The sequence below is a fragment of the Stylophora pistillata genome, chromosome 3 (genome assembly GCF_964205215.1).
Source record: "Stylophora pistillata chromosome 3, jaStyPist1.2, whole genome shotgun sequence".
NCBI classification, from domain to species: Eukaryota; Metazoa; Cnidaria; class Anthozoa; order Scleractinia; family Pocilloporidae; genus Stylophora; species Stylophora pistillata.
Window position 1 is genome coordinate 2,545,444 of NC_142521.1, and position 7,819 is coordinate 2,553,262.

Genomic DNA, 7,819 nt, shown 5'->3' on the forward strand with positions numbered 1-7,819 from the left:
AAGTAGCATAATTTAAAAAACGAGCATAATTTTGAGCATAATTTGGAAAAAAACGGGTATTGCTCGTAGCATAATATGCTACTTTTACTGAGTACAATCGACAAGGGCTTACGTCTAAAAACGTTTGATCATTTGCCGTAGAATCTCAAGGTTTTACAGATCTCTTTAAGAGGCGGTTACGCTGAAAGTGTGAAGAAAGAGCGACTAATTTTTCAGTCTAAAGGAACGTTACAGGAAATAACTAGCTCATCATATAGTGAATGGTTTCTTCTAGAGAAGAGAGGGTCAAGAGACGCGATCGATCACCGGCGCGGCTAGATGATAAATTAAAGATTTTCCGTAGCCAATTGGTAACGAAACGGAGACGTAATTACCTACGAAAAATGTATCTATGTCTTTCTGCTGTTCTTCTTGAAATTTCTCTATCCCGAACTTTCCTTAGAACCTCGTCGTAGATCACTGTTGTTCGTAAAGTTGACCATGAAGGCAACTCTGTTCACCATATTGTTCGTTAATTTAAAAGAAAACCACCAATCAGAACTCACGAAAGAATGGACGAAACTGTTATGCAATAAATATTCATAATATATTTTCATGCAAGAGAGTGACTTCGTATAACTTACGATTCGTGTAAGGTTTTCGTGGACGTTCCCTCCTTTATGTTTTTCCTTGAGGGGACGGCTACGCGTAAGCTAGAGCTAAATGTTTTGAGGCAACTTGATGCCACTCACTACCAAAACTCTGAGATTCACTATAAACTAGCTTCAAAACAAGACTCGCAATAGACTTGCCCTCGGATTTTTCCAACTTTTGGCATGAACCATTTCACGAAATTCCATACAGTGACACAACAGGCCTAGAGAAGAGTAACATAAAGTCATTACATTTGCCAAGTTTAGACGGATATGTTTAAAAGCAACGGACCTCTTTAAATTCGAAAAATGTTACAAGCGTTTCCACGTGGGGGGCACCACTTCAAATGGACGAGAAGAGTTTCCCCATTGTAGCAACTGCGACGAGAGTAAGCCATTGAAATTTTACTGTTCTGACTGCAACTGTTTCTTATGTGATACGTGTGCTATGTTTCACAAGAACTGGAAAAGTTTCAGCGATCATCGCATTAAAGAAGTGGGTAAGTTCGAGTCTAGCGACGCGCAAGATTTCGCTCGAAGGGCCAACTATAGCCTTGGTGAACAACACAACGAAGACGAGAAGAAAAAAAAGATCAAGTATTTCTATGAAGAATGCTCCGTATGTGTTTGTCGTGACTGCGTCCTATTAGAGCATCGAGATCACGACTACATCTCAATTGAGAAAGGAATTGAAAAAAATAAGTGTGAATCGATGCCAAACTTCAAGAAGTTAAAAGAAACCGCTTATGTTTAAACACACACAAGACCTTGGTGGAAACACAAAGAGTGAAAGTAAACAACAGCATCGATCAGGCGACAAATGAAGTGCATAGGCTTACCGAGCATTGCATAATGTTAATTCGCCAGCACGAATCAAGCGTGACGGAAAGGCTAGCGAGGGAGAGAGCAGGTGTTCAAGATGCATTCGCCGAGAAACTGACCAGTTTAAATGAAAAGCTGGCGGAAATAGAGCGTGGATTGGCATTCTGTGAGGACGTCCTCGTCCGAAGAAATCTTCCAGAAATTTTGAATGTAAAAGCAATTGTTGAGCGGAGGCTCCAAGAACTTTCAATTCCTTTCGACTTTATGTCAGTGCTGGAATATACTGATGTTAGGTATCTCCCAAAGGACGTATCGCACTTGAAGGATGCACCCGGAAAGTTAGTATCTAGCACAACCGCGCCTTTTTTTGTCAGAAGCCCATGGCAGGGGTCTCACCGAAGGTGTCAAAGACGAGGATTGCAGTTTCACAGTCACCACAAAGAACTCACGAGGAACGACAACTTACAGCGAAATTGACAGTATGGAAGTTGAAATAAACTCAGTGTTGCCATCAAACATCGTCATCAAAACCACTGTAAGAGACGAGTTGGATGGTCATTATTCTGTCCACTACAGACCAACTAGCCCCGGTGAATTTACCGTTTCTGTCAAAGTTTCAGGGAACTTAATGAAAGGCAGTCCTTTCATGCTGACAGTGAGGAGCGAAAATAGGTCTAGAAGTAAGTAACTTGTGTACGGTTAGACGGTTATACTTCTCGGGATCTTTTTTCGCTAATTAATTAATTAATTAAGGGTAACAGACTTCAGCCTAGTTATATCATCGAGGCTGTCATATTTTTTTTAAGCTGTTTTCATTTTGATATACTTTGTCAAGAATTCTTGTTTTTAAGAAAACCATCATCAACCTATTTAACTTCATCAGTCGCATCTAGTAATTTGAAGTTTCAAATCAATTCAGAAATTGAATACTGAATGATGAACCGGTCGCGAGCTACAGCTGTAGGAATGGTTAAGGTCGATAAAACATTTTTAAAACCGCAGTTAGCAAGTGCATTGGGTCAGCATCGGTTTAAAATAGAAAGAAGTGTTTATATATTTTTTACAATTTCCGTTCTATTATGAGGACATTTTTTACATGTTTAAGTCACCTTTTTCGGTTTTAGAAGTGAATGAAGCTCTAGGTAGTTTCGATGGAATTCAGGATCATTACCACAAGGGAAGTTAAGGCGATGTAACGCTTATTTTTCGAAATTGAATTTAAAAGACAGTGAAGTCTATCACGAATTTGAAAATCAATGCATTCCTTAAGCTGTTCTACATCAATGGTCAGGTTAGGGTCGGTTTGTCTATTAAGCTAATAACTCTTACGAATTTCAATTCATTGATTTTTTGTTTTTAGAGAAAACGAGCCGAAACCTAACTATTCGGGGAAATTGCCCATTGTTGGTTCCTTTAGCTATACTAGAATGTCCTCGGGTGCATCGGGATCTTTGGTGGATGAAACGAGTTCTTCAAGCTTAACAAACAATTTGAGAGCTGTTAAACTGGACAAATGACCTACCTTTGTCTGTTGACTCAAAGATAGAAATGTTCGCCGATGACTCCACTGCCTACATCATTGGAAACTCTATTGACTCTATTTCAACCCAATTTCAAATTCTCTTGCATCAACTATTTACCTGGTCTAAATTAAACTCCATGTTCATCCATCCAGCCAAGTCTGAAGTCATGTTTATCTCAAAAATACCATTCATCGGCCCAATTAGACAAATCACTATAGACGATAAACCAATCAACTGTGTTTTCAGCTCATCTTGCTTAGGAGTCAAACTTGACAACAAGCTTAATTGGTCTCTTCATATTAAAATGGTGAACTCAAACTTCAATGCAAAGATTTCTAAGCTTAAACAGATGAGGACCTTCAACCGATCCACTCTGGATTCTATTTACTTCAAAGGTATTCTGCCAAGCGTAACCTATTGTATATCTTTGTGGGGATCTTCCAACTTGTTAGCCGACCACATCCGTGCTTCCAGACTGATTCACAAGATCAGCACAAATATCCCAAAACATGAAGTTCTTAGCATAGCAAAATGGACATCTATACATCACATGTATAAGAGAAGACTTGCCTGTATTGCATACCAGGCCTTTCACAACCTAGCTCCTGATAACATAAACAGTTTATTTACAAAGCACCAGACCTCATACAATTTAAGAGATAACTTAAGATTTGCTCTTAAATGTCCTAAATCCAAAGCCCTGCACAATTCTTTCACTCATCGCGCTAGTATTGTCTGGAATTGCCTACCTAGTCAGTTAAAGTCTAAGCCTAGTTACTCTTCTTTTAAGGCTAGTATTAAGAAATTCTATAAATACATTGACCAAATTAATTTCGGTTCAAACTCCACTGCTACCAACAATATCAGTGACGAATTTAAGTACTACTGATATCTAGTTTGCCATCCTGTTATCTTATTATTATTATTACAATTATTATTTATCTAAAATTTTTTAATGTAAATTTTATCTTTGTATTTATTTTCCTTTAAATGCATTGTTTGAGTTAATTTGACTGATACTAATATATATATACATATATATATATATTTACTTACTTATCCTACCCGTATATATAATGTATTATTGATACGTATGATTATTCATACTAGGAGACGTATATATTTTTAGCTGTTTATTAGTAGATAGCAGGTTCACATCAGCATTAGCTGCCATTTCCTCAACCTGCTTTACCAAATAAAGGATGTATGTATGTATGTATGTAGGAAAAAGGTAGGAGAGCTGACAGGGAGTTCAGCCACCAAGACTTCACAAAAACAAAAGGCTTAAAGAGCAGCAGCTTTGTATGAAGAGAAAATAACAATAGCGGTTTTTGGTAACATTTTTTGTGTGCCTGACCACCCAATATTGAGTGAGCCAGCCGGCGTAATGAATGGATCATATAACTTACTTCTTCAAGTGGCCTATGTACAATTGTATATGCTTTTCCTACCTCTCAGTTACTCATTCCTTGTTTTTCATCTCGCGAAGGTTCTCGTCCTATTTGTCTTGACTCATTGACAAATCCACGAGCGTTGCATTGTAACCATTCTTTCCGTGGACCATGCATTCCGGAGACCCGGGACAAACATAAGTACAACAAGTGCCCGGTATGTTTTGAATTTGAAGATGTCGTGAAACGAAACCAGCCAACTGGAGAGATGACGCATTACCTTGAATCCCAAAGTGTTCCTGGCTATGAAGGTACACTTTGCCGAGTTTCACAACATAGCTGGCTGTTATTCTCAGTGATGTTTTATAATAAGCGCAAAAGCGCAAAGGTAAATCTCACGGCTACCCTATAAAATTGCAGCAAATGCATTTGAGGCTGTGACTTAGAGATGCAGTTGCTCACTGATTAACCATCTAGACTCTGAGTCTAAGAGCGATCCCAACCCGGAATTGTCTCCTGAGTTAAGCATTTGGGTGGTATTTTTATTCGGAAAATAACTCTTTCAATCTGAGAGAATGAATAGATACCAGTGAATTATCAGGAATAATAAAGAAACGCTGGATCGGAGTGAGGCCTGCAACAGACGTAAATGCTTTCTATATAATGTGTGCAGAAACCTGTCTGGAGCGTGAAAACTTTAAATGTATCTTTTACTTCTGTAAAAAATCAAGAAAACTTGTCTCATGGAGAACGGTGATTATTCTTGCTTCCTAAAACACACTTGGGAATTTTTCCATTGAACAACAACGACAAAAAAAACGAACAAATAAACAAAAAGCACACAAAAACTGCTACAACAAAGAACAGCAACAGCAAACAAAAGACTTTCAGTTGCAACTCAGATACCTCGATCGTCGACTTTGGCCTCCATCCAAGAATTGAATAGCAGGGTACTTTTTCATGCAATCCTTTCAGATTCAGATGGTGTAATTCGATCCGTGTTTTGTGTGTCATTTGCGTTACTGCGCCTTTTTTTCAGGTTATGGTACAGTTGTCATTGAGTATGACTTTCAATCCGTAATTCAAGGCTCGGAACATCGTAATCCAGGAGTTCGTTATCGAGGTACAAAACGCCAAGTATATCTCCCCAGTACGGAGGTAGGTAAAGAGGTGTTACAGCTTCTGAAGAGAGCCTTTGATGCACGTTTGGTTTTTACTTATGATTGTAACTTCTGGTACTACAGGTCTTCCGAACCAGATAGTATGGAATGGAATTCATCACAAAACCAGTAGACGAGGGGGGTGCCGAGGGTAAGGGAACATACGTGTTTTTTGTTGTTGTTGTTTGTTTGTTTGTTTGTTTTTTATTATTCAAGCAGTGAAAACGGGAACGTGTTAATTTGTATTGCATTTATGTGACAGCTCATCAAAAGTAGGATATGGATCGTGCAACTCATGATCAAATATCACAGCGGTTAATTAACTCTCGGAATCTGCGCCTCTATTGTTATTAAAGACATTTTTTCAACCTATTTTCTCTGTAAATTTGCTTCGTATGTGTACATGTTATCGGGGACACATTATTTAACCACTCAAAGTATAGTATCATGCTAATGTTTCAAATCTATCAATATGCTGTATGGCATCTTGCTACTTCTGGGATGATAAAGAAGCTTTTCTTTTCAACTATATGATAACCAAGAGGTGGAGATGTCTGGAAGTTGTCGAAATCCACCGTCTGAACCAACCTACCCTTTGGTTCCCCATCGTCATGATGGAAAAAGTTAAAAAAAAACAGCTGCATTTTTTTTTTTGCGGCAAGGTTTGGGTATCCAGACCCAGATTATCTTCGGAAGGTCAAGGAAGATCTGGCTACTAAAGGAATCCGCTGACAAAAGAGATAGAAATCTCCACTTTTACTATAGTAACCTTCGAATAAACCAATTAATTAACAGTATTAGATGGACTGATAATTTTTGTACTCTTGTGAAAACGATTTTAAGAAAATGTATTTTGAGTTTCAGCGTAAGTCTACATGACGATATTGTCATTATGCATCAAAGTTAGCTATAATTTCATTTTTGAACCTCGTTTTTCAAGTTGTTCGCAAACTCCTCCGAGTCTTCCGGCTAAAAACATTATCAGCAAGGACAAAGGAGGTATGCACGGAAAATCATCGGAAAATGTTGAACAGCTTGTATCGCATGCAAGGACTAAAAAAAAAATTGCGTCGAGGCTTCACAGGTGTCGCCAGGCAGGTCCAGACAGGTCGTGAATGGCGTCACTGTTGTTTTTTATGATTCTTAGAAAACTAGAGTGATGGTTTATACCGATTAATTTACCATCACAATCATCACAACTTTAACTACGCCGGCAGATTCATTAGCATGAACCAGCATACAACTGTTTCTAGCAATTTAGGTTCAAACTCGTCTTGATCAAAACACGAGTGGCAAACGTATCTCAACTCGGTAATGATACGACTGGAATGACATTGGAAAGTTTACTCAACTGTTAAAAATACTTTCAAATCGATTCAAGAGAACAAATGGCTGACAGATTTACGAGACTACTATAGATGTATGATTTTTGTTAGAGGGTTGAGTGGTTCTTAGATAGGTGCCCAATCACGAGATAAAGTAGGTATTCTGTGAAAGGCACATTCTAGTACGTAAATCTTTTAAATCAGTGAGTTATTGACCCCGATACATGATGTAGTGTGGGGGGAGAAAATTGAATTATGTTAGTTTTACTTGGATTGTATACGCTATCGCTGGTTAAGATTTTAGAAAATTCAATGTAAAAATTGTTTTGTGATGTGTTTTTTATAAGGACTGCGATTTTCGTTTTCGTTTAGTCAGTTTGCCACTCAAACAAATTTACTTCGCACAACTATCAAAAGTGAATATCTTTTATGTTCAACCGGAGCGTGTTTATAAGGGCCCCCTGGAGCAAAAGAAAAGATGAGATACGCTGGGAACGAGGTTGCTTCGTGACTGCATATACCGAGATTACCTTTCTTGCCCAAGGTTTTCAATTCTTCGCTTATAAAACCTACCGATGGGTTTATTTCCCTTTCCTTTCTTCTCGGCTGTCTCTGTTTTGAAATAAAGAGCCGATACCGCGCCTGCCTTTGTAATTGAATGGGATAAAAGGATGTGGGTCAAGGGGTCCTAGGTTCTAGTGTGCTCAGAGCTCCTTTTATCGCCAATACCGTAACGTGAGACTGTTATTTCAATTCATGGTACGCCATGGCTGAAAGCAAGAACTCTTTAGATGATAGAAAGGAGGAACTACAATGCCCTGTACACGAAGAACAATTCAGCGAGAACAACGGAAAAACAGTAAAAAATCAATCATGCATTAAGGGCTCTATGTAGTAACTACTGGACTTCTCGACCTTCGCGGCTATCGGGCAAATAAGCAGTACGATGTTTACCACTGTACCAAA

The 7,819-nt window shown here is 38.5% G+C and overlaps 1 pseudogene; it reads left to right on the forward strand.

Moving 5' to 3' along the window:
• The first annotated feature begins 260 nt into the window (after positions 1-260).
• On the forward strand, positions 261-2,971 carry LOC111327768 (E3 ubiquitin-protein ligase TRIM71-like; annotated as a pseudogene).
• The last annotated feature ends 4,848 nt before the right edge of the window (positions 2,972-7,819 follow it).